The sequence below is a fragment of the Myotis yumanensis genome, unplaced genomic scaffold (assembly GCF_028538775.1).
Source record: "Myotis yumanensis isolate MYYU_CA2020_CCGP unplaced genomic scaffold, mMyoYum1.0.hap1 SCAF_6, whole genome shotgun sequence".
Classification (NCBI taxonomy): Eukaryota; Metazoa; Chordata; class Mammalia; order Chiroptera; family Vespertilionidae; genus Myotis; species Myotis yumanensis.
Window position 1 is genome coordinate 4214913 of NW_027223757.1, and position 26103 is coordinate 4241015.

General features: G+C 47.6%; 1 long non-coding RNA gene across 1 annotated transcript; it reads left to right on the forward strand.

Annotated features, from left to right (window-relative positions):
- Nucleotides 1-26103, forward strand: LOC139012999 (uncharacterized). The gene is made up of 3 exons (XR_011471915.1): nt 1-62; nt 1793-1901; nt 24967-26103. It is a non-coding gene; the product is annotated as an uncharacterized lncRNA (long non-coding RNA).

Here is a 26103-nt window from a genome sequence, read left to right on the forward strand (position 1 = left end):
CGCTCGCGCGCCGCGGGGCGGGGCGACATCCGGGGCGAGGAACGCTTCCGGCGGCCGCGCGGGTGAGTGGGACTGCGGCCTTTGGAGGCCGTAGACCCGAGGCCCCCACCGGTCCTAGGGGTGCCGTGCGCCCTCCATGCCCATCCTTCTGTCGGTTGGGTTATGTGTTACTGAAAGAGCCTGTGTGGGTCGGAAAGGGTTCTAAGAACCCAACACTCGTGATTCTGGGAGGCGGTTGCTGGGTGGTGTGACGCCTCACAAGCCTCGGGGCGGAAACGCGGCCTCACAGATGCCAGCCCGGAGCTGCGTTTCCTGTCTGGGAGCTGTCAGCTCCGTCTGCGGACCTGTCTTCCTGCCACCCTTACCTCGCCCGTAGCTCAGCGAGAATCTGTAGCCTCCTTATTTCTTGTGCAGACAGTTACCAGGCCTCCCTCTCTTCCTGCAGCGCTGCTGTCCACCCTTCTCGGAAGCCAGAGGAACAAAACACTCTTAAGACATCACAAAAGGATCCCATTTCCACCGCAGTCCCGTGCGGCGCGGTGCCAGGCCTGGCCTTCCCTGGATTCCGGCTGCCCATCACGGGCATTACTTCCGGGTCTCAGGGTTCTTCAATTTCTTTTGGTGGCAAACTGGTTTTGAGCTTCTTTGGGGGAAGTTACTGAATAAATACCAAGTGTGATTTTGAAATATCGAAAATCTTGGTCAGACTTAAACAGATAAGCAAAAAGGACCCTTACAGCCATCACTCCCTATTAAATGGGAATTTAGCTCTAAAGGAATTCTGTTAATGAGTTCTGTTTCCTCCTTAGAATCACAAATCTTGCCTTTGGTTGCAGAGCCCTTCATGATGGCCGCCTAGGTTTTCTGAGCTCACAGCCTTGAAGATCATTTGCAGTTGCATGTAGAAAGGACATAACTTAGTCACTATTCAACATGAACATCAATAAGAATTGCCACGTATTAAGTTTTTTATTTTTATTTTATTGATTTTTACAGAGAGGAAGGGGGAGGGGGGGATAGAGAGTTAGAAACATTGATGAGAGAGAAACATTGATCAGCTGCCTCCTGCACACTCCCTACTGGGGATGTGCCCACAACCAAGGTACATGCCCTTGACCGGAATCGAACCTGGGACCCTTGGGTCTGCAGGCCAATGCTCTATCCACTGAGCCAAACCAGTTAGGGCTTATTAAGTATTTTTAATGTGCCAAGCATTGTAAATGCTTAAGAGGTGCTTCATTTAATCCTTACAAAATCTCTGTGATTGAGATACTATTATTATACCCAGTTTTACAGAAAAGGAAATGAAGGCCCAGAGAGATGGAATAACTTTATGTTTGTATGAGGCAGTGCCAGGATTCATAATCCAAGGTTGTCTGACTCTGACACTTGTGCCCTTAACTACTAAGCTTTGTAGAGTTTCTTTTCTCCTGACTTATGTAATCGGAAATTCGGCCTTAGGCTGGAACAAAAGGAGGTGAGATCAGTCAATAAGTGTTACATATCTTCAGGAAGATGTTTGACCAGCAGCTGGCTTGAAAAGAAGGATTGCTACTCAGGGAAAATAATGGTGCCAGGGTCCTAACAGTCTCCACTTCCCCTGAGCAGCAGGCCATAGTAAGCCTGCAGGACAAAGTCTTTGGAAAGATTTTTGATTCTGCTGTGCACGTTGATATGGAGACTGGACTGTGTACAAAGGGGCCTCACATAATCCCCTTGGTTGGTTAGGAACCAGGAAGCAAACTGGCCATAAGAATGACTTTCGAACATTTTTCTACCCTTTCCCGCCCAGAGCTACCAGAACTATTTGATGATGCTTCCAAATCCATGTACAGGAGACACTGCAGCGGGGACTGCCGTGGAACCAGGCAGGCCCGGGTGCAATCCGCATTGAACGCTGTGTGAGTTTCCAAACTTCTTTGAACCTCATTTTCTTTATATGTAACCTACTTTGCTGTAAGGATTAAGTGAGATTAGTGAAGTTCCTGGATTAGTTTGTGGTGTATATTTATATACAAAAATGTTAGTTCTCTTTTTTGCCCCTTCTCCTGAACGTTTAAGGAAAGCATGTAGCTGTGATGACTATACCTTTATTGTTCCCTTTATAAAGCTACATACTGTACTGAATTTCAGTAAGATAGTAATTTATATTAAGGTTGTTTATCACCATTTATAACTTTAAATGTCCTTATTGACACTTCAACAACATCATTTCCAAATAACAGCTTCAGCTTTAGTTGTGTCTGTCATGCATTTAACAAATAGTTACTGAAAATATATTAGGTATAATACATAGGCTACTCTTTAATAGAACTTTCTGAAGACATTTCAGCAAAATAGCGTGGTTCACAAGCAGGCATTAGAGAAATAGACTGTACTTTTAAGGTATAATAACCTGTTGTTTCTCACTGGTCCCAAGCTCTAACTCTGGCCATAATTCTTTTTTTTAAAAATATGTTTTATTGATTTTTTACAGAGAGGAAGGGAGAGGGAGAAGGATAGAGAATTAGAAACATTGATGAGAGAGAAACATTGATTCAGCTGCCTCTTGCACGCCCCCCACTGGGGATGTGCCTGCAAACCAGGTACATGCCTTTGACCGGAATCGAACCTGGGACCCTTCAGTCTGCTGGTTGACACTGTATCCATTGAGTCAAACCGGTTAGGGCTGGCCATAATTCTTTTTTAAAAATATATGTTTTTATTGATTTCAGAGAGAGGAAGGGAGAGGGTGAGAGAGATAGAAACATCAATGATGAGAATCATTGATCGGCTGCCTCCTGTACACCCCTCACTGGGGATCGAGCCTGAAATCCGGGCATGTGCCCTGACAGAGAATCGAATCGTGACCTCCTGGTTCATAGGTCAATGCTCAGCAATTGAGCCACACCGGCTGGGCTGGCCATAATTCTTAATGAAAATAATTTAGTCTAGCAAGACACACATTCACAAATAAGGAAAACAAACACAAAATACCAAGTATGGAAGTAACAGTAGCAAAAATTAAACACATTTCTTTTAAAATATAATTTAGGGGATATTTTACCCTTTAAAAGTCTCTAATTTTATTAATTAATCTTGTATAATCAGTTAAACAGTTTGTTTTCATCACTGCTAATCAATCAAAGGGAGACTTTTAAGTCCTCTTTTCCAGTATAAAGTTATAAAATGTGCCGTGTGTGTATTGCACAGTGTAGCAGCTATTCAGTGAATATTATTACAAAAATGAAAACTTTGGGGGAGAAATGAATCTTTCTTTCCACTGGCCTCGGAATTGGGAAGGTATCAGCCTGGGCTGCCTCCATTTGGAAATGGTCTGTTTCAGAGTGAGGCCACCACAGGGAGACGCAGAGAGATGGGAGACCAAGTGGCATCATTGAGCTCCTAGATCCAGCTTTACCTGAAGCCGATAAACTGAATTTTTCAGTTTTTTGAGTCAGTAGATTTTCTGTCCATTTAAGCCTCTTGGGATTGTGTCTTTTGTCTCTTGCAACCCAAGAGATCTGACCAAAACAGAGGCCCTGCTACTCTGGCCTTGAACCACCTCTGCAGCCCTGTCTGCCTTGCTCTGGACACAGAGAACTGCCATTCCCCCAAAGACCCCCTGTGCCCTGCGACTCCTGCTGGGCTTTCTGCCGGGGAGGGACTCACTTTTTCCCTTTTGCACTTGCTCTCGACTCTTGAAGGTTCAGTTCGAACGCCAGTTCTTCCATAAAACCTTCCCCAGCTCCTCCCAGGGAGAAAAAAGAAAAAATGAAAACTTTGCAAGTCACCTCACATCCAGATATATTTTAAGTAAAATGAGTTTCCAGAAACTTGCAAAATAATAAGTTTACCTAAATGGTTACAATTTAAGTGGAGCTATATTTTCCTAATCCAAAAGTGAAATAGTAAATAGATGAGGCTCTGTGCTGGCAACTGCTTGGGAGTTTATAATGGCTGGTTCAAGACCCTAGCCAGTGAGTCTGCCATTCAGAATGCCACAGTCACTAAAGAGGTGCATCTATATATATAAAAGGCTAATATGCTAAATGTCCCTCCACCTGCCCAAACGGTTGCTATGATGCACACTGACCACCAGGGGGCAGATGTTCAATGCAGGAGCTGCTGCACTGCAGTGACTTGGCAGTGGCGGTTCTCGGGTGATGCACCCCAAAACCAAAGAGGAGGGAGCAGTGTGATTCCACCTTTGGCCGTGGGTTATGTTTTTACTGGGGCACTGTCAACCCTGAATCTGGTTTACTGCGCACTTGTGTTTGTTTTCCACACCCTGTATGACAGCAACTTTGCAGAGTGCCCTCTCACACTCTGGGACCCCTCGGGGGATGTCAGAGAGCCGGTTTCAGCCCGATCCCCACAGGCCAGGTTGAGGGACCACCACCTGCCAGAGGGACCCCACTCACTCAGCAAATGCCTTTTGAGCCACGTGTGGCCAGCCAGGGAGGGACCACAGGAGGTTGGCTCCAGAGCATGTCCAGCCCGTCCCGCCCAGTCCCACCGCACTGGCCACCTTCTAATTAATTTCCTTTTAATGTGCACGAATCCGTGCACTGGGCCACTAGTTCTATCATAACCTCCCTTGGCAAGATGAAAGCTGGGTGTTCCTGCAAAAGAAATGCACATTGTGGAATGAACACCTGACAGTCATTTCAGAGGTGCGTCTGAGCTGGGGAAGGCACTGGATACGGATTCCTCAAGAATGGCTGCATCCAAAGACTGTGCAACTCCAAATCCTTCGGAATGGAATACAAACATGTTCTCTGCCATTAGCTGTGCCTTGCAATATGGAATCTTAGTTATTTCCTTGACGGTAAAACTAAGGAATTATATCACATTGGGTGGATCTGGGCAGTATGGTTCATGATAGTAGAATCTTTAGCTGGAATCCTAAAAATGCCGGAAATGTAAGATAACCTCTTCTGGCTAAAGTCAGCAATTGTTATGGACATACATATAGTTTTTGGTTCCAAGCCCCTCTCCAAGGCTCACTTCAAATGACAGAGATCAGTGGCTGACATATTGTGGTGATTGTTGTGGGACTCTTGGCTAACAGGAGATAGCTAGATATACAGTATACATACAAAAATGCATGAATATATGACAGGGCAGCTTCACCGGGTGTATGAAAAGCCTGTTAGGCCCTGGCCGGTGTGGCTCAGTTGGTTGGGTGCCGTTCTGTGCACTGAAAGGTTGCCGGTTCGATTCCCAGTCAGGGCACATGCCCAGGTTGCTGGCTCCATCTCAGGTAGGGGGCATCAGGAGGCAACCAATGATCTTTCATTCTTTCCCATCAGTGTGTCCCTCTTTTCTTCCTCTGTCTCTTAAAAAAGAAGAAAAGCCTGTCAGGAAGGAACTGGTTCACACAACTAGGAATAGGTGGTCAAGATGGGCTGTTGTCAAGAGGTTTCCCAGGCATTGTCCAACAACTAGAAGTTTCCCGGGGGAGCCAGTGGCATTCATCCTAGACCTGGCCACGTTACAACTCACTGGCCAGTAGAAGTGTTCCTATCAGAGTAATTATTCAATTAAGGTATTTCAAACTAGGTATTCAGAACTGAAATTTCTGGTGATAAGGTGAACAATCTAAATTGAAAATAATCTCACTACAAAACACCTAAAAATGCTGGATAAAATATATCAAACTTAACTTTAAAAGCATATAGAAACTCAGTAACCTCGCATGGGGGAATATAGATTATTGGCATTTGTGATTTTAGGAAGTCCTACTTTATTTCTGTAAATAAGGTTTGTCAGTGAAAAGTGAAAGACATAAATCAGATTTTTTCTAAAAACATACATATATATATATTTAAATATATTTTATTAATTTTTTTTTTTTTTTTTTTACAGAGAGGAAGGGAGAGGGACAGAGAGTTAGAAACATCTATGAGAGAGAAAAATCGATCAGCTGCCTCCTGCACACCCCCCACTGGGGATGTATCTGCAACCAAGGCACATGCCCTTGACTGGAATCGAACCTGGGACTCTTCAGTCCACAGGCCAACACTCTATCTACTGAACCAACCCGGTTAGGACCATACATATATTTTTATTACAATGAATATTCCAGAAGTGTCAGTCTGCTCTAGGAAAGTACATGCAAAGATCAAAGCCAACTTCGAACAGGAAATTCTCGGGAGTAACAGTTATCTTGTCAGTGAAACCGGACGAGCCTAGAGTAATAGTTCCCTATGGGAGGCATCTGGCAGCAGTTCTCCAGAGGTTTGTAATCCCCTCTTCTCTCTCTGGCAAACTTCTACTCAGCCCTGGAGAAACAGCCCGTCAAACTGCTCTAACAAAATACCACAGCCTGGGGACTGTAAACAACAGAAATTTACTTCTCTTGGTTCTGGAGGCTGGAATCCAAGGTCAAGGCCAGGTCTGGTTCCAAGCTGGAGCCTTCCCACTGTGTCCTCACATGGTAGATGGGGCGAATTGTATGTCCCCCTCCTTCCTGGCACACCTGGAGAGCTGCACACCTATGGCCTGCTCATCATCTGGGGGGGTGGGGGGGGGGGTGTTATTTCAACATAAGAATCTTGGTGAGGGGGCTGAGGGGGGACACATTCAGACCATAGCACAGCCCGGATGTCACCTTCATGAGGTCTTCACTCTCGGAGGTAGTCAGCCATTCCTCACATGCTTCTGGGGCACGGAGCGCACTGTTCCTGCTCTGCCTCCATCACCTTCAGTTTAACAGCACGTTCCTTGTCAGTCGCCTTCAATGGCCCGGAAACAGCCAGAGGCAGGGACACATCTTGCTCATCTCCCAACACCCTTGAACTGTACCTGGCATATGGTTGACACTCAGTTGTTAATAACAACAGGATTCTATTTACTGACTGCTTATCCTCTGCCAGGTCATTTGCTAAATAAGCCAATGAATGCAGCTGCTAGAATGTATGTATACATGACCCCAGGAGAGGGTGGGGACCTGGGAGGCCTCCTCCCTCCAGTGAAAGACTGAGATGACTTAATTGTCATCTTGGACTGAGATTTGGGATGAGGAAGTCCAGGCTGGTGAACCTGGCCATCCAGAGGTCACAGTGGAGCTTCCCTGGGTGCGGGTGGGGCAGAGAGAGCAGGCCGTAGGTGTGGGGCTCTCCAGGTGTGCCGGGAAGGCGGTGGACACAGCGAGGACGGGTGGCCTGTGTCTCCTCACCGCTAAAACTGGGAAGCATCTTTGCACGTTGGCCACATCCTTGAGAGAGCAGTGGAGGACCTGGGCTGAAAGTGGCCACGTCAAAGCTTTATCGTTTCACATACAAATCTATGTGAGGAAAACAGAGAGTGCGGCCAGCTGGCCTTAAGACTGTTTGCCCTGCCCTGTTAAGAGAAGGGGAGGAGAAGAAAAATAGGATTAGAAATGCCAGAGACTTTGGAAAATAAATCACTGCTGTTTAGCTTCTGCCCATTTCATCAACATTCACGGTTGCTCTTCCAGAGGGCTGGCCTCGCTGGGGCTTGGCATCGCCTGACACCTCCCGTTTATCTCGGTTTATCTCTCCAGGGGAAATATTTGGGCTCCCGGACTGCGAACTGCACACCCTCCGCTGAGAGGACCTAGTACTAAGCACAGCTCCTGGCTGCCGTGGGTGGAGGCAGTCAGGGCGTCGGTTGTAGCAGGCCCTTGAGACACCCAGTATCAGCAAGGCTGACGCCAGTGATCCCCATTCTGAGTCCGGCTGCCCCTGGGTGGGAGCATACCCTGGGGTACTGAGGCTAAAGTAGGGAGGGTCTGCCATGCGGTAACATTTCAATGTCTGCACAGCCTTCTACCCATGAATTAGTCCCGAGTACCCTGAATACTTGCCCCTGTTTATGCCAGGAGCAGGGACAGTCTCATCTATCCGAGGCCCTGGGACTGAGACCTTCTGCCCTCTGGTCAAGGTCATCCAGTTCTCCTGTCCAGCATCACAAGGACCACAGATGGGAGAGGGGAGTTCCTGCCTCCCCGGAGACATCTGTTTTGACCTGTGTTGGTGCAGGACTCGGAAGTAAACAGGAGACATTCCACTGCTCTGCTTCAGCTATTTATAATCCTATATAATAAAAGGCTAATATGCAAATCAACTGAACGTGGAATGACCAGTCGCTATGATGCGCACTGACCACCAGGGGGCAGACGCTCAACACAGGAGCTGTCCCCTGGTGGTCAGTGCGCTTCCACAGGGGGAGCCAGAAGCCGGACTCATGGCTGGCGAGTGCAGCTGTGGTGGCAGGAGCCTCTCCCGCCTCCGTGGCAGTGCTAAGGATGTCTGACTGGGGAGCAAGCCTAAGCCAGCAGTCAAACATCCCACAAGGGCTCCCGGACTGCGAGAGGGCCCAGGCTGGGGTGAGGGACTCCCTCCTCCCCCCCCCAAGTGCACAAATTTTGTGCATCGGGCCTCTAGTTATAATAATAATACCGACAAGTATTCTATTCACTGACTGCTTAGTCTGTGCCAGGCCCTATACTAAGGCCTTCATATATCTTCTCATTTTATCCTCCCCGAAGCCTATGGAATTGGCATTACTATCCCCACTTTTCAGACCTGCCTCGTCGCCAGTTTCAGTTTCCTAGAGTCCATTTTCCTCCCCTGGTTCTATCAGGGTGCACTGACACACCCCTCCCAAACGCTCTATAGCACCCCCAATACCAGTAGTCCAGTGTGGTCCATGGGCACTGGCTGGGAGAAGTGTGGAATCTCAGACTCCCGCAGACCCACGCTTTCACAGACCCCAGGTGGCTCAAGTGCACCGAGCCCCTCTCCTCCCTCTCCATGGCGTATCCAGTTTCATGGGGTTCTAGAGCTGTTTGCTTTGTGGCTCTTTTGTCTTTTTGGAGGGATTATAAGTGGAATGTTGGTTTGCCCCAATCACTGAAGACAGTCCAAAGTGCATGCTGGGAATAGGTCTGACCATTTGGGGTCCTTGCCCCAGAGTGGGCACATGGCAAGCCCTGTTGAGTGGCAGCCTGACCGTCAGTGCTACCCAAGGGCGCAGTGGCCTCAGAGGCACCAGCTCCCTTGGCCTTTGTTTGGGTCCTGGAGGACCTCAGAGCCCTGAGGGGAGGTTCCTGAAAGAAACGACACTTTAATTTTTAAAAAATATTTATTTGTATCGATTTTAGAGAGGAAGGGAGAGGGAGAGATGGAAACATCAATGGTGAGAGAGAATCATCGATTGCCTCCTGCACACCCCCTACTGGGGATGGAGCCCACACCCTGGGCATGTGTCTTGACTGGGAATAGAACCTCGACCTCCTGGTTCATAGGTCAATGCTCAACCACTGAGCCACACCCACAAGACAACATTTTGATTTTTCTTTTTACTTTTTTTTTTTTTTTGACACTTTGATTTTTTAAATGCAAAGAGAATCCAGCCCCCTCGGACATTCCCCCTCGGGCTGCCCCCTCTGGCCCCGCCTCTCTGTGGCCCAAGCCCCTGCATTCTTGGTGGTGCTGCAGCCCGTGGCTCCTCAGGCCGGCTCTGCCGTTTCAGAGCCGGTTCATGAAAGATGGGATCAGTGCCCTCCGAGGCTCTGCCGCCTCCCTGCCCTGGTCCTTCCCAGAGCTGTCACTGCACTCAGACAGCTCTTGCTCGTTTTAACCACCTTTTGAACATGTGCACCAGCCCTGGGAGAAAAGTTATATATTGACTCTTGTCACTTCCTGTGGGCAGGGTGGGGCCCACCAGGGACTGCTGTGCAGCAGGAGCTGTGACTCACCAGAGCGGAGTGAGGGCCTCGGCAGGGAGGGGCTGATGTGTGTGGTCTGGGAATGCAGGTGTGGGCTGCACCTTCAGGAGTGTTTGCTGATCAAGGAGAGTTGGTGGAAGGCAAACCTGTTACATAAAGCACAGTGTGTGTGTGGGTGTGTGTGTGGTGTGTATACTAGTATGTGTGTGTGTGGTGGTGTATACGAATATGAATGGTATGTATATGTGTGTATGGTGGTATATATGTATGGGGTGTGTATGTGTGGTGTGTGTATGTGTGGTATGTATATATGTGTGGTGGTGTATATGTATGGGGTGTGTATGTGTGGTGTGTATATGGTGTGTGTGGTGTGTGTATGTGTGGTGTGTTTATGGGGTGTGTGTGTGTGGTGTGTGTATGTGTGGTTTGTATATATGTGTGGTGGTGTATATGTATGGGGTGTGTATGTGTGGTGTGTATATGGTGTGTGTGTGTGTGTGGTGTGTGTATGTGTGGTGTGTTTATGGGGTGTGTGTGTGTGGTGTGTGTATGTGTGGTTTGTATATATGTGTGGTGGTGTATATGTATGGGGTGTGTGTGTATGTGTATGCTGTGGGTGAGTGTGTGGTGTGTGCGTGTGCGTGGTGTGTTTATATGTGTGTACATGTATGGGGTGCGTGTGTATGTGTGGTATGTATATGTGTGTGATGGTGTATGTGTATGGGTGTGTGTGTGTGGCATGTGTGTGGGATTGTATATGTATGGAGTGTGTATGTGTGTTGTGTGTATGCATATGTGTGTGTGGTGGTGTATATATATGGAGTGTGTATGTATAGTATGTATGTGTGTGTGGCAGTGTATATGTATGGGGTGTATATGTTTGGTATGTATATGTGTGTGGCGGTGTATATGTGTGTGGCGGTGTATATGTATGGAGTGTGTATGTGGGGGGGTGTATGTGTATGGTGTGTGTGGGGGGGGGGCTGTGTATGTATATGGTGTGTGGGTGTGTGGGTGTGGTGTGTATATGTGCGTGGGTGTGTATGTATTGTGTGTGGTGTGTGTGTATGTATTGTGTGTGTGGTGTGTATATATGTGTGTGGCAGTGTATATGTATGGGGTGTGTATATGTATGGTGTGTGTGTATGTGTGTGGGTGTTTGTATGTGTATGGTGTGGGGGGGTGGGATGGGTGCGTATGTATTGTGTGTGTGTATGTGGTGTGTATATGTGTGTTTGGTGTGTGTATGTATTGTGTGTGTGATGTGTATATGTGTGTGTGGCGTGTGTATATGTATGGGGTGTGTATGTGTGTGGGTGTGTATGTATTGTGTGTGTGGTATGTATATGTGTGTGTGGTGGTATATATGTATGGGGTGTTTATGTGTGGTGTGTGTATGTGTATGTGTGTGTATGTGTATTGTGTGTGGGTGTGTATGTATGGTGTGTGTATGTGTGTGGGTGTGTATGTATTATGTGTGTGTGGTGTGTATATGTGTGTGGGGTGTGTGTGTGGGTATATGACCGCCCCCACCCTCTCCCCTTGGAGGAGAGGGCAGCGTTCTGGCAGCCTCTGGCAGGGCCGCAGGGCCAGAATGTTCTGTCTTTGGTGAGAGTCAGTGTGTCTCCTTGGGTGCAGCCCGAGGCTTGCCCTTGATGGGAATGCACCTCCTCTGGGCAGTGCAGTTGGCGTCAGAGTGCCCTGCCTGGCCCCCCACGAAGGCCAGTCCCAGGCTTTCAGGGTGCAGGTCTGAAGGGGTGACCCTCAAGTCGAGCCCAGGGAGGCCACTCCGCACAGCCCAGCCCAGCCCAAGGACAGGCTGAGCCAGCACTTGCATTCACTCACCTTTGCAAGACCCTTGAGCCTTCATGCGAGTGAGTCACGAACCCGAGGCCAGCCCAGAACCAGGCAGGAGAGTGCAGATGGGGAAGGTGGCAGCTGGGCGTGCCAGGACTCCCTTCTCTATCTCGGAGGTGGTGTCTGCAGGATCCAGAGAGTGGAGCTGGGACTAGCCTGTCTGGGTCCGGCATAGTTCTGCCACGCAGGAGAGGCAGCGCCTGAGGCAAGTTACTCAACCTCCTGGTGCCTCCATTTCTTCCTCTTTAAAATGGACAAGATAACATCCACCTCCTGGGATTGTTGTGAGGGTTAAAGGGATTAATTCCTGTGAAGAGCTTAGAGTAGTAGCATGTAGTACGCACTCAGTAATAATCGTTATTCTCCGGGAGTAAGAACCAGTGTCCAAAAGGGTGTCAGAGCCGTAACCGGTTTGGCTCAGTGGATAGAGCGTCAGCTTGCGGACTGAAAGGTCCTGGGTTCGATTCCGGTCAAGGGCATGTATCTTGGTTGCGGGCACATCTCCAGTAGGGAGTGTGCAGGAGGCAGTTGATCGATGTTTCTCTCTCATCATCGATGTTTCTAATTCTCTATCCCTCTCCCTTCCTCTCTGTAAAAAAATCAATAAAATATATAAAAAACAAAACAAAAGGGTGTCAGAAGCACCTTACTTTTCTTTTGCACCTTCCTTCTGAAACCCGAGAAGTTGCCCAAAGATTCTTCTACGCTGTCAAGGAGAAAAGACAGCCACATGCACCAGCTCCTGTGGTCCGAGGTGCACCTGTAGACTGCGCTGTGGTAGCAAAGCCCTAGCTCTGCTTTAGGAGAAGAACTCATCTGAGGAGAAGATGTTCAACCTGTGGGCTGGCTCTCGAGCCTCTGCGCTTTCCCATTTTTAGAGTTAACTTTATGATCTCTCAAAATTCAAAGAATATCAGCATTCTGCAACTATTCCCAAGAGTTTTCGATTGACATTTCTACATAAAACGTATGATTTTATGCAGGAAGGACAGGTCTCCAAGTGCATTTAGGTGTCTCTCTTTTTTAAAAAAAATATATTTTATTTAATTTATTTATTAATTTTCACAGAGAGGAAGGGAGAGGGATAGAGAGTTAGAAACATCAATGAGAGAGAGAAAAACATTGATCAGCTGCCTCCTGCACACCCCCTACTGGGGATGTTGTCTGCAACCCAGGTACATGCCCTTGACTGGAATCGAACCTGGGACCTTTCAGTCCGCAGGCCGACGCTCTATCCGCTGAGCCAAACCGGTTAGGGCTGTCTTGTCTCTTTTTACAGTAGCTGTGCTACCAATCACCACCTCACTATTTTCAGAGCCTGACTTGGATGTACGTAAAATTCATGTAACTGGAAGATGCATGTCAATCTTTGTGCATCCATTCAGTCGTCTACTCAACGAGCATTTATTAAGCATCTACTACATGCCACGTTCTGTGTTAGATGCTACTGCGGCTGTAAGGAGGCAGGAGATCAGGGCCCTGTCCTGGGGAGCCTGTAACCAGTACACAACACGCACACACATGCTGGGATAGAATCCATAAAAGAAAAACACAGAAGATATCATGGCATGTTCACGTCAGGATTAGTTAATTAGCTTGAAATTATAGAATCAAATCTTACAACATTTCTGAATGTAGACATGTTATTCTCTGTTGAGAAGCTCAGAGGCCCATTCACGAGTCATCTGGGGGAGTTTAGAGGCTTGGAGAAATCCGCAGGCATACTAACCACATCCGACAAGCCAAACAGTGGTAATCAGCTGAGAAAAGGAAAGAACTTGTCTCCTCAGACAAATGCTTTCTCAGGTTACGATGGAAAGCAAACACAAGAATTCAAAAATAGAACCACATTCCCTTTCATAACCGCCGTTTACGATTACAGCCCGAATTAGTGTAAACTCCTCGTGTACTTATTTAGTGTAAACTCCTCGTGTACTTCTTGTACCATGAAAATGCACTGCTCTCAGGAAACAAAAGGGCACTCTAATCCTTTAGAGAAAAGTGATTGTTGTCACAAGCAACCTGTTGCCTGGCAACAAAACAGCAATGCCTCACACCTTTCTCCCAGTCATGGAAGCACACAGCCTCACCCTCGCCTGCTCATTCCTCCTGACTTACAAACGCAGGGTTCTTTTAATAGGGTCTGTGGTTGGAAGAACTGCGTTCACAGTCCTAGTTTAAAACATGAGTCATTATGAAGTCCTGTCAATTGCTAAGAACATAATCAAGTGGTCAGAGCCTGTGAAAAAGCCACGACATAAGACAAGAGGACCACTGGGCTGGTTCCTTTTCTTTTTTTTTTTTAACTATACTGAAGGTTTCTCAGAAGTGTTGCTCTTTTGCCCCTTAGCCAGGGGCACCAGGGTGGTCCTCTCCTCTGGCTTTCACACTTAGTGTGAAAATGGATGACCTGGCCAGTTTGGCTCAGTGGATAGAGCGTCGGCCTGCAGACTGAAAGGTCCCAGGTTCAATTCCGGTCAAGGGCATGTACCTTGGTTGCGGGCACATCCCCAGTAGGAGGTGTGCAGGAGGCAGCTGGTTGATGTTTCTCTCTCATCGATGTTTCTAACTCTCTATCCCTCTCCCTTCCTCTCTGTAAAAAATCAATAAAATATATTTTTTTTTAAAAAAGAAAAGAAAATGGAATCACGCACCACAGCGTCCGATTCTAACTCCATTGGGGCAAACCCAGTCCGTTTCAATGCCTCATTCATGCCATTGCCCAGTCTTCCGTCAAAGTGAACAATTCCTGTCCCTGTCAAATGCTGTGTGCCACAGAGCCATGGGACACGATGTTGGGAAGTGCGTTGCTAACCAACAATGTATAGAACAGAGTGTATTGACTCAGTGATATGACTCACAGATAAATGACTTCACCCTCCGGACCTCACACTGGGTGTGCCACTGCTGTGGTTGACTCAGTGCTTAACCCTTCCAGGTATGGGAACTCCTCTCGCCTCCTTCGTCCTCGGTGGCCGGGGTCCCCGTGGAGGGCACTGCGGCTGGGGAGGATGGCCCGGCAGGTTACCTAGTCTCAGAGCAGGGCTCGTTGTTTCTCCATGTTCGCTCCGCTGGCAACAGGGGCACTGATTGTGGGAAAATGCAAATTGCAGCAGTTTGGCAATAGGATGTAAAAGCAGGCATCGCACACCCCCGGCAGCTCACGTTCAAGGGAAGGTTCAGCATTCCACACGGTTAAGCTGTCACTCCCTCCCGTGTGTTACCTTCCCCAAGCAGGCTTTACAGTGTGTTTTCTTGTCAGCGTTCTGAGGTCCTCACCCGCTCCCCTCGCTGAGGGCCGGGATGGTGGGGAGTTCTGTCCGCCCTGCTCTGCGGACGGTCCGGGAAAGGCTGTAAACACACAGGGACACCCCCCCCCACCCCCCCGCACCAACACAGACCCCTTCAGCTGCAGCCATGAAGGACATACTCCCCGGTTTCTTTGTGATCTGATGACTTGTCATTTTCTTCCAATCTTCTTTGCTTTCTGTCGACTTGCGGCAATAGCAAAGGCAAAAGTATTTAATTGGGCTCTGAAATGCGGGCCTAATTTCATTACTGCTAATGGAGGGCTGATGATTCCCGCAAGAATGAAGAAGAATTTGTAGTCTAGTCACAAGCTGGCCCAAGACGAAAGTAGGTTTGGGTTTTTTTTTTAAAGACATTATTTTTAGAGTATTTTTAGGTTCACAGAAAAATTGAAGTGAAAGTACAGAGATTTCCCATATACCTCTGTTCCTACATATGCACACCCTCCCCCACTCTCAACACCTCCCACCAAACGGTACATTTGTTACACATGATGACCACACACTGACACATTGTCATCACCCAAAGTCCATAGTTTACAGCAGGGTCACTCTGGGTGGTGACCGTCCTGTGGACAAGTGGATACTGACACGTGCCCATCATTGCAGTGCCATCCAGGGTCATTTTATTGCCCTAAAAATCCTGTGCTCCACCTACTCATCTCTGCCCTCCCAGCCCCTGGAACCCTGATCCTTTTACCGGCTCCGGTTTTGCCTTTTCCAGAATGTCATAGAGTTGGAATCACACAGTGCGCAGCCTCTTCAGATGGGCTTCTTTCACTAATCATAGGCACTTGCGTTTCCTCTGTGTCTTTTCATGGCTTGGTAGCTCATTTCTTTTTAGCGATGAATGATAGTCCATTGTCTATATACACCAGTTTATTCATTCGCCGATTGAAGGACATCTGGTTGCTTCCAAGTTTGAATAAAGCAGCTATAAATGTCCATGTGCAGGATTTTGTGTGGACATAAATCTTCAGCTCCTTTAGGTAAATACCAAGGATCACCGTGGCTGATTGTGTGGTGAGAATGATCAGTTTTGTAAGAAATCACCAACCCGTCTTCCAAAGTGACTGTACAATTTTGCATTTCCACCAGCGATGAGTGAGAATTCCTGTTCCACATCCTTGCCAGCATTCGGTGTTGTCAGTGTTTTGGATTTTGGCCATTCTCATAGGAATTCCTTTTAATTTGCATTTCCCTGATGACAGAGGATGTGGAGCATCTTTTCCTGTCTTACTTGCCACCTGTATATCTTCCTTGGTGAGGGGTCTGCTAAGGTTTGGCCCGTTTTTAACCAGGTGGTTTGTTTTCATGTTGAGGGGAATAGTTGTAAGGAGTAAGTTAATCTCTTCATCATCTAAACGCCCAGATGTGTCGGCTGTGCCCCTAGACCCCAGGACTCGCTTCTGTCCCCTCTCCCCTGGTGACCCCAGCAAGCACGTTACAGCTCTCATGCTCAGTTTTCTTCCCATAAAAATTAAGATCATAACAGTCCTTGTGTCGAAATCAAATTGTACAGATTAAATAAAATGACGTTGATAATGCCCTCAGCACAGTGCCTGTCATAAGGTAAGAGCTCAGGAAGCATTACTCTTTATTAATAAGAAGCGAACCGTAGAGTGGAACTATCAAATGAACCTGGACTATAGAATAGGAGTGTTGACCGGTTTGGTTTGTATATTGGTTTGCTAGGAATGCCGTAACAAAATACCACAGACTCGGCTTAAATAGCAGATTTTTTTTCTCACCATCGCGGAGAATATGACTCTGAGATCAAGCTTCCGCAGGTTCTGTTTCTTCTGAGGCCTCCCTCCTGGGCTCGCAGACACCGCCTTCGCTGTGTGTCTCCCTTCAAGATTCTATATACATATCTATACTATACATATCTATACTATACATATCTATATACATATCTATACTCTACATATCTATATACATATCTATACTATACATATCTATATACATATCTATACTCTACATATCTATATACATATCTATATCCTGCTCTTAATACAGACTCCAGTCCTATTAAATTAAGGCCCACCACAATGCCCTAATGTTAATTTAATTACCTCTTTAAAGGCCTTACCTCCAAATATAGTCACATTCTGGGAGGTTAGGATTTCAGCATATGAATTTGGGGGACATGGGGGGAGGAGGAGACACAATTTAAACTGTAGCCACCTGGACAATCCATCTACTTTTGTTTGGCTTTTTCATGGCTATAAGCTGAGCTTTGAAGAGACCAGGAAAGGGAATCCTCTCTGCCTTGCTCTGCCCACTCTGTGCTCCACTCCCCAGGGCTTGGCGCCGGGAGCTGGCACTGAGAGCTGGCACAACAGAAGCTGCCTTATGAAATAGAATCCAGAGTGCACAGCCCATGTGCTGTGGGTTGAATGTGTCCCCCAAATTCAAATGTCAGTCCTAATGCTCAGGCCTCAGAAGGCCACCCTGTTGGAGATGAGGTCCCTTCGAGGTGATCGGCGTTCAGATGAGGTCGAGGGTGGGCTCAAACCCAGTATGACTGTTGTCATCACAGGGGGAAGTTTGGACCCAGAGGCGCACATACAGGAAGAGCGCAGACTCATCGAGAAGCCAAGAGGGAGCCCGGAGCGACCTCCCCCTCAGCCTTGGAAGGAGCTACCCCCCCCCCCCCCCCCCCCCCCCCCCCCGACAACTGGGCCTGGACGTTCCTAGGGACCGTGAGGAAACAGTACCTGTTGTGTAACCGCCCAGACTGCGGAGCTGGTCCCAGCCCTAGCAGGGCCGCCCATGTTTCCTCATCTCACGGTTGCTAGGGTGAGCTGGAGATGCGACGTATACGTTTCCTATCCTTTAGGCTTCGGGGTTGGGGGAGTGGGGGGGACAACACAATTACTTAAAAAAAAAACATTTGGGTGCAGTGTGGCTGGTGTTCCTTTGCCTTGTTTTTCTGGAAATACATTTTCAGCTTTTATTTTAAGTTGGTGGCAAAACGCTGACTTCTGCCAAGAAGGAAACATTCTCTGCAGAACGGGGCGAGGGGCTGTTGGGCCTCCCTCAGCCTCCTGCCCCCTGTCCCCTGGCCTACTCCCCGTCCCTCTGGCCCCCCGTCCTGCCCCCACAGAGGCCTGGGGAAGGAGAATCCGGGCCTGCGCAGCTCAGTCCGCCCCACCCGCCTGCCTCCAGCAGCCCAGTGACTTCCCAGTTTCTGAAGAGCAGTCCAGCTCCCGCAGTGGCAACACCCAGGCCCGGCTCCTGCGTCAGCCATGGCCACGGCCACACTGGCCTCCCGCCCGGCTGGGGCCTCGGCTTGCGGTTCCTCCTGCCGGAATCTCTTCCCTCCCTGCAGCCCCGTCAGTCTGCCTCCCTCCCTTCACATCTTGCTTATTCACCATTTCTGCTAGAGCGCTTTCCTCAAGGACCCAAGTCAGGGCGAGTCTCCCTAAATTCACAGCACTAACACCACGGACGTCTGTCTTCTTATGAGAGGCGTCATTGCTCACTTATTTGCGCCATTGATACTTCTAAGCTCTCTGAAGCATGTCTGTATCCGTTCACTAAAATACCCTCGGCGCTCGGCACGGTCGGGGCTCAGGGACCGCTGGTTGACAGAATCAGTGAATGAACGAGGGAGGTCAGCGCTGACCGTTAGACTTTCCAGCCTGGGAGGCAAGCTGGAATGTTTGAAAATAGTAAAGTATTGGTGACTGTGGGCAATGTCAGCACAAATCTGAGTATTAGTGTGAACACAAACTGCAAAGTTGTTTATTGTTCAGTGACTCTTCTTACCTGTGAGAGTTAATTTCTTCCTCCCACACTTTGAATCTATTTCCTGGATATTTACTTAACAGTCTATTCACTACAAAAATCTCTCATACACAGTTAGAGAATTTGTAAGTAAGTCTGAATTTCACTTTATAAAATAATCAGACAAGTTACCATGACAAGTTACTAGATTTCACTGTTAGGCTAGGGATTTTCTAGGCCTTTCTAACTTAGTTTAAATTAATTGAATGAGTGTGAAGGACTGTAGGGCAAAGGTGTGCCTGCTCCATGATTTATCTACCAAGTGTTTATTGGCTTGTGCTGGGGTAGAGGGTTATGAGTCTAGAGGCCTGGCCCTGGTGGGGCTGCTGACCTACCACCGGGCACATAACTGTACACAAATGTTACCGCGGCCAGATAAGGGCTTGCAGAGGAATGTGCAAATGCTGTCACCTTCACGGCAGATGGAAAGCCCGAGACTTGCACAGTGACCCCAGCTCGCCCCATTTCAATAGGTATCACGATCGGAGAAGGAAATACACTGAATAGGACCAGACTGTCTGCCCATTTAGCAAAACAAATAACTAGATATTCATCCATCCTGACCTTTTGGGAAGAGCACGCTGATGCGGTCAGCTCCCATGAGGAAATCACTGCTGCTCCTTGTCGTCTCTTTGTGCCCCTATCCCTTCCTCCGTGGGCCCGGCCTTTCCCCGGGGTTTAATGATCGCTTCGCTCTATGCTTGGTCTTTTGGCACCGAGCTCCCTAAGGGAGGGGGATTAATATTCCTGAAATCGCTTGACTTGTCGGCGATCCTCCTTGATTTCTGTTGAAAATACAACATAACTAATTTCCTGTTTAGATATGTAAGAATTTGGAGTGAATGGGGAAGCCAGAATCTTAAGATACACATTCAGTCTTTCAATTAGGTTTGGGCGGTATATCCCGCACCTCTCTAAGCAGCAGGGAAATTGGGAGGAAGTAAAAACGTTAACCCATTCATCGCAAGTGCTCTCCTGGCTACAAGCACACGCTTTACCAGCCGCGTCTACTCTGACCCCATTGGGTAAAATCGCTCTGGTGAGTCAGAATGTCTTCTCAGTGGCATTCAATCAGAGGCCGGGAGGAAGTGAGAGTCAGACAGCAGGAAGAGGGTCCTGTGCAGGGGCCAGGAGTGTGCCCAAGAGCTGATGTGTAGAAACTTTTCTTTATTAAAAAACAGGAGCAACACCTTCTCAGTTCATTTCAAGTGACCTCAAACATTGCTTAGCCCGGAGTTGCTCAGTGATTACAGTTCTGAGAGGAGCTCCATATGGATTGGTCACCCTGGAAAGATTTAAAATTCTTCTTTTCTACTAATTTATGCATTCCAGCAGCTGATACGTATTTTGGCGGGAGGGTAAGGAATTGGGAGAAATGCAGGCTGATGAGAGGGAACAGAATTTTCTGGGTGGAACTTTTGGGAAAACTCTTTAAAAAGGGCCATATCACCTTTTGCCCTTCGCCCTTCCCTGACAGGATTCTAGAAGCTGAGCATTTACCTTGCAATCACCTGGCAACCAGCTTGGGGGACAAAAGCGACATGCAAAGGATCGCTAAACAGAAGGCTAGAAGGAGCCAGATGGGCCCTGGCTGCCTTCACCCCCCTGAGCCATCCATCCTCAGACTCCTCGTGTGGGGCACAGAAGCCAAAGCAGCCTTGGCGCCCTGAGCCAGTCTGTCCGGCGTGGCGTTACCCTCAGCCAAGTGAGATGCTCATGGTCCCATTGCGACACGGGATGCTTCTTCCAGATGTGAAGATGGACTTGGTGCTTAATAGGATGCAGGGGAGGGTGGCTGAGTCAAAACTCATGGTTGCCCTTTGCCAGGAAGGAAACTGGTTGGAAGAGAATCTAGTTCTTGCTCTTTCATTTCCACAAAGTCCAGGGACTGGTCACCCGTGTCGGGGCAGGGGACCTGGGGCCTGCAGCACTGACAGGGACTCTGTTTACTTACCGTGGAGAGGGACATGGCCCAGACCCAGCTCTCCCACTGCTGTCCAGGCGGCTAATGTGGTTCCTGTGGCTGTACCTCTGCAGCACCCATAGCACTTTTGTTAGGTTTAATTCTTTATTTTTATGTTTTATTGATTTCAGGGAGAGGAAGGGAGAGGAAGAGAGGCATAGAAACATCAATAAGAGAGAATCATTGATTGGCTGCCTCCTGCACGTCTTCTCCTGGGGATCCAGCCTGCAACCCGGGCATGTGCCCTGACCGGGAATCAAACCATGACCTCCTGTTTCATGTGTCAGTACTCAACCACTGAGCCACACCGGTCAGGCTGTTAGGTTTAATTCTTCAAGGTGCCTTTCCACAGCTTTCCACATGTGAAATGGTTAGGGATGAAAGCCTGTTCTCACAAGTGTGAGAGATGAAAGATTTGCTGTAAATGCCAGCACTTTGAGAAAATTCTGGATAATATTATAGAAAAGTCTTGGAAATTCTAGATAATATCTAATGTGAATTGTATTTTTTTTTTTAATTTTCCTTCTGCTCAGTCATTGTCTGCTCAGAAAATCCAAACTGATTGAAATCTGAGCCCAGACGTAAATTAGGAAGCTTGTTTGCTAAGAAAAAAATAATAACCAGAAACACCAATCAGAAAGGATATATGCACCCAGATGTTCATAGCAGCACAATTCACCATAGCTAAGATCTGGAAACAGCCTAAGTGCCCATCAGTAGATGAATGGATTAGAAAACTGCGGTACATCTACACGATGGAATACTATGCTGCTGTTAAAAAGAAGGAACTCCTACCATTTGCAACATCATGGATGGAACTGGAGAGCATTATGTTAAGTGAAACAAGCCAGTCAATGAAGGAAAAATACCACATGATCTCACTCATTCATGGATAATAAAGACCATTACAAACTTTTGAACAATAATAGATACAGAGGCAGAGCTGCCTCAAACTGACTGTCAAACTGCAGTGGGAAGGCCAGAGAGAGTTGGGGGGCAGGAGGGAGGGGAGTAAGAGATCAACCGAAGGACTTGTATGCATGCATATAAGCATAACTAATGGACATAAGACACTGGGGGGTAACGGAGGGTAGGGGTTTGTCAAGGGCGGGGGGGAAAAAAGGACACTTATGTAATACCCTTTGTAATACTTTAAGCGAAAAAAAAAAATATATCAGTATTTCTGTACGTGGACAATTATCCCTTTGCAACGACTTAAACTTGTAATAATTTTTAAAAACTCATCACTTTTAAAAGTGAAAGAGACTTGGAAATAGATAGAGGTGGTGGTCGCACAACATTTTGAATGTACTGAATGCCACTAATTGGTTCACCTTTAAAAGGGTTAATTTACATCATGTGAATTTACATCATCTTAATAAAACTTTTTAAATGTGCGTGCATATATAGAGAACAAGAGAAGTATTATAAAAAAAAAAAAAAGAAAAAAATAATAATCACGTGCCTCACAGGTGATCTTAGGTTTTGGACCAGACACACACGCAAATAGCACATGTGGAGAACATAAGCTGGTCCAAGGTGCCACGCACACTTACGTTCATCTTCGTCGTCGGTGTGACCAATTCCAGGCCAACAGTATTTCTTAGAGCAGGGGTCCTCAAACTATGGCCCGCGGGCCACATGCAAATACAAATATTGTATTTGTTCCCGTTTTTTTTTTTTTTTTTACTTCAAAATAAGATATGTGCAGTGTGCATAGGAATTTGTTCATAGTTTTTTTTTAAACTATAGTCCAGCCCTCCAACGGTCTGAGGGACAGTGAACTGGCCCCCTGTTTAAAAAGTTTGAGGACCCCTGTCTTAAAGGATTGGCTTATGTCATCTTTCAGATACCCTAGCAATGGAAGTATTGGCAAAACAGGGTTTTAAAAAATTACTAATGTATTTGTCTGAGCTTTCTTCTTTCAGTAAAAGCACCGATATGCATTCTAAATGTCCTTTCATAGAACCTATTGGAGATGATGCTTACACGTCGTGGTCCAGGATTTAAAAGGGAGGTTGCAACAATGCTCTGTGGTCCTGATGCTTCAGTGAGGGTGTGATCCGCAGACCCACACCCAGGCTCAGATCAGTCACAATAACCTGCAGCGGCTCAGTTTTAAAGGCCTTGTGTTACTGCGGAGTCTCAGTTCACTTTACCTGAGAGATCCAGGGCGGTGGCCAAGCTGGACGCAGTAGCTCCAGCAATGTCCTCTGGCCCCCCACCTCTCTCTCTTCACTTGGTTGTACTTTCTTCCATTTTTACTTAACTGTCACCTGGGTCACGCTGACATCCCAAGAGCTGGAAGTCCTTTTTTAAGCTCCCCAAGAGTTAAAAAAATAAAAGAAAATGATAGAGAATCAAGTCCCACTGGGGGAACTGAGAATGACTGTTGAAACCAGTCACTGTGGAGGAGAGATTTGCCTACTCATTGGCCATGTCCGGGTCAGACGCCTGAACTTAGAGCTGGGGTTCGAGTCAGCTCACCAACCGTGTGGGCCAATGATGGGAACAAGGATTGGCTGTGTTCCTGGAAGAAGGGGAAGAATGTTGGGTAAAGTTAAGATATCACTGTTCTAGGCTCAACTAGCACTCTGTGGCTACAACACCTTTCATTGTACTGTTTTGTTATTTTTCTCTATTCCTTGTTAAATTGTAAATGCCTCGAATTATGCTAAACCATGTCTTTAATTTTCTGAGGAACACGATTATTTGTTACGGCCACCTCTTCCCTCCTGACTCTCTGCTTTGGACAGTGACTAGTATTCCGCTGGCGCTCATCGAATGGTATTTGGATGGATGATAGTATGATAGTGGCAAGAACAGCTGCAAGTTATTACTGCAAGTGACAGGGAGATGAGCGTCGGCGAAAGGCTTGCTACTTTCAGTTCATACCACTTCCTGGTTCCCTTTAAGGCAGACGGAGTATCTTCCATGTGATCTGAAATTATCTAACATTTGTAAGTTACAGGGTTCCTTTATAGTTTGTGGGCAGCTAACATCCCCCCTGACATGGGTCAGAATTAAATACACCCATATTTGCACTTAATGACAAAACAAAAATAGACAAGAACAAGAAATACAACCATTAATATTAGGAAATAACATGACATATTATTTTATTTTTTGAGGTTTTTAAAATTGTGGTTAAAAATGAGGTAGAATTGACCATCATAACCATTTTAAGAGCACAGCACAGCCGTGTTAACTGTGCAGACACTACTGTGCAACAGGTCTCTAGAACTTCCTGTCTTGCAGAACTGAAACTATGCTCATTGCATAGCAGCCCTCCCCCCGCCACCCCGCCCCACCCCGGCTTCTCCCCCTCCAGCCCAACAACCACCCTTCTACTTTCTGTTTCTAAGAGTCTGACTAGTTAGCACCTCAGATAAGAGGAATCACTTCCACATACTTGCCTTTGTGTGGCTGGTTTGTTTCACGTAGGGGTCACTGATGTCCATGTCCTGCGGGTTCGTCCACGTTGTCGCATGTGGCAGGGTTGCTCTCTCTCTCTTCAAGGCTGAATAATACTCCACTGCGCGCACAGGCCACGTTCCCTTTATCTGTTGACGGGCATTTATTTGTTTCCACGTCTTGGCGATGGGGAATGATGCTGCGTTAACACCAGCGTGCCAGTCTCTTCAAATCCTGTCTCCAGTTCTCTCGGGGTGGGGTGGGGGCACGCTGCAGTGGGAGCTGAGGGAGGTGGCCTGTTTCTGAGGAAGCACTGTCTTGCTTTCAGAGCATTGCAGTGTTTACGTCCCCAGGTGGGGACGGGGCTTCAGTGTCTCCACATCCTCGCCAGCGCCTGTTCTTTCTGCTTTTTGTTTTGTTTTGTTTTGTTTTTTTGATGGAGGCCATTCCTAAGGGGTATGAGGCGATATCTCATTATGGCTTTGATTTGTTGAAAATGTATTGAAATGGTTTTCTGAAAGGAGTTGCCATGTTCACCTAGAATGCCACTGTGATGAACATAATAGGTGTGGGGACCTGCCGACAGTACTGACCTCATCCTGGCTGCCATCCAAGCTTCAGGTGAAGTTTTAGGGACTTTTTACTGTGAATTAAATGCTCTCCAATAGGCTCTATATTTACCGTGTGGTTTATCGGTGAGATGATTGGTCAGCTTCTGCTAATAATTATCTAGGCTTCTGAATGTGGAATTCAGCACTTTTACAAAATCCTGTTAAGACAATATAATCTCATGCCCTGTATTGCAGAGCTACACTTGCCTGAGTAAATGCAAATGCAGTAAATAAGCCAGAATGGAAACAATGCAGCAATCACGGTAGCACTCGGATCCAGGCCATGCCAGTCCGGGCTTGCTTTCCTGACTCACTGCAGTTTGCTGTCCCTTCTCTTTACAGGCCCCGATCTCTCCCCCACGAGAAAAAGGACGTCGGGCGCTCTTCTTGCCCCAAAGGATGTGAGCTCTTTATTCTTGGACCTCATCGCACTCTGCACCCCCGGCAGCCCCCCTGGGTGTCTGTGCACATCTGTTCTTGCCCTCCTGGCTCTACTGGAGACACACATTGAACAGCAAAGCTGCTCGCTTTGTGCAGTGTCGGTGTTGAGCCCCACACGCCCCCTGACGCAGTGATGTCTGACTCAGCCGTGTGGGTCTGGGCTGAAATTCCATCATGAACTTCTTTCCTGAAAATCCGCATAATTTTGTGTATCTCCTTGAAACTTAAAGGAGTTGCTGGTGAGCTTCTCCGTGGAAGGACTTGTTTTGTTTGAAGTCCAAGGAGGCCACACAGGCCAGTCAGAGTTTGTTCTTAAGCAGAGGAAACCCCTGGAAGGAAGCACATGACGTGGGTGTGGATGAAATACAGGGTAAGCGATGCAGGTCTGAGCCTGTGGCCGATGAACACCGGGCCGTAGACATACTCCCTCGTTTCTAATAGTAATTTTTCACTTCTTGTTGTAAAAATGAAAATCACAACAGAGCAAAGCTGTGGCCGTGCTCGACACGTTGTCACGTGCTGTGGAAACGCATCTTCAAGGATGCAACCGCGGGACATACATACTAACAGCTGGCACCTCAACCGTGTTCTTTCTTGATGCGGCCGATGGGATCAGCGCCACTGGGCAGAGGAGGAGACTTGGGTCACGAGGTCGCCCAGCTCCTCCAGGTGGAGTTCTGTCTTGGACGCGGGCGCTGGTGCCACCTCCTCGCTGTGCCCACACCGGCCTCTTCCTGGAGGAGAATCTGGGCTTCACCGAAACCAGGAGGGTCCCGAACTCCAGCCACGCTCTGGTTGCGCACGTTCATTCCCGCTGAATATATTCCACCAGAAAGATGCTTGTCTCCTCTGGCCCCTGTGTCCCCGGCCCTCTGCATGCTCGCGCGTGCACACATGCACACGCACACGCACACACACACACACACACATATTCACACTCTCACACACGCACAGCCTAGAGAACAAGAACAGGGTGTGGAGTCCCTGTCTGCTCCAACCTCACATTCCCACAGAGCCAGCCAGGATTCCATGCTTCGT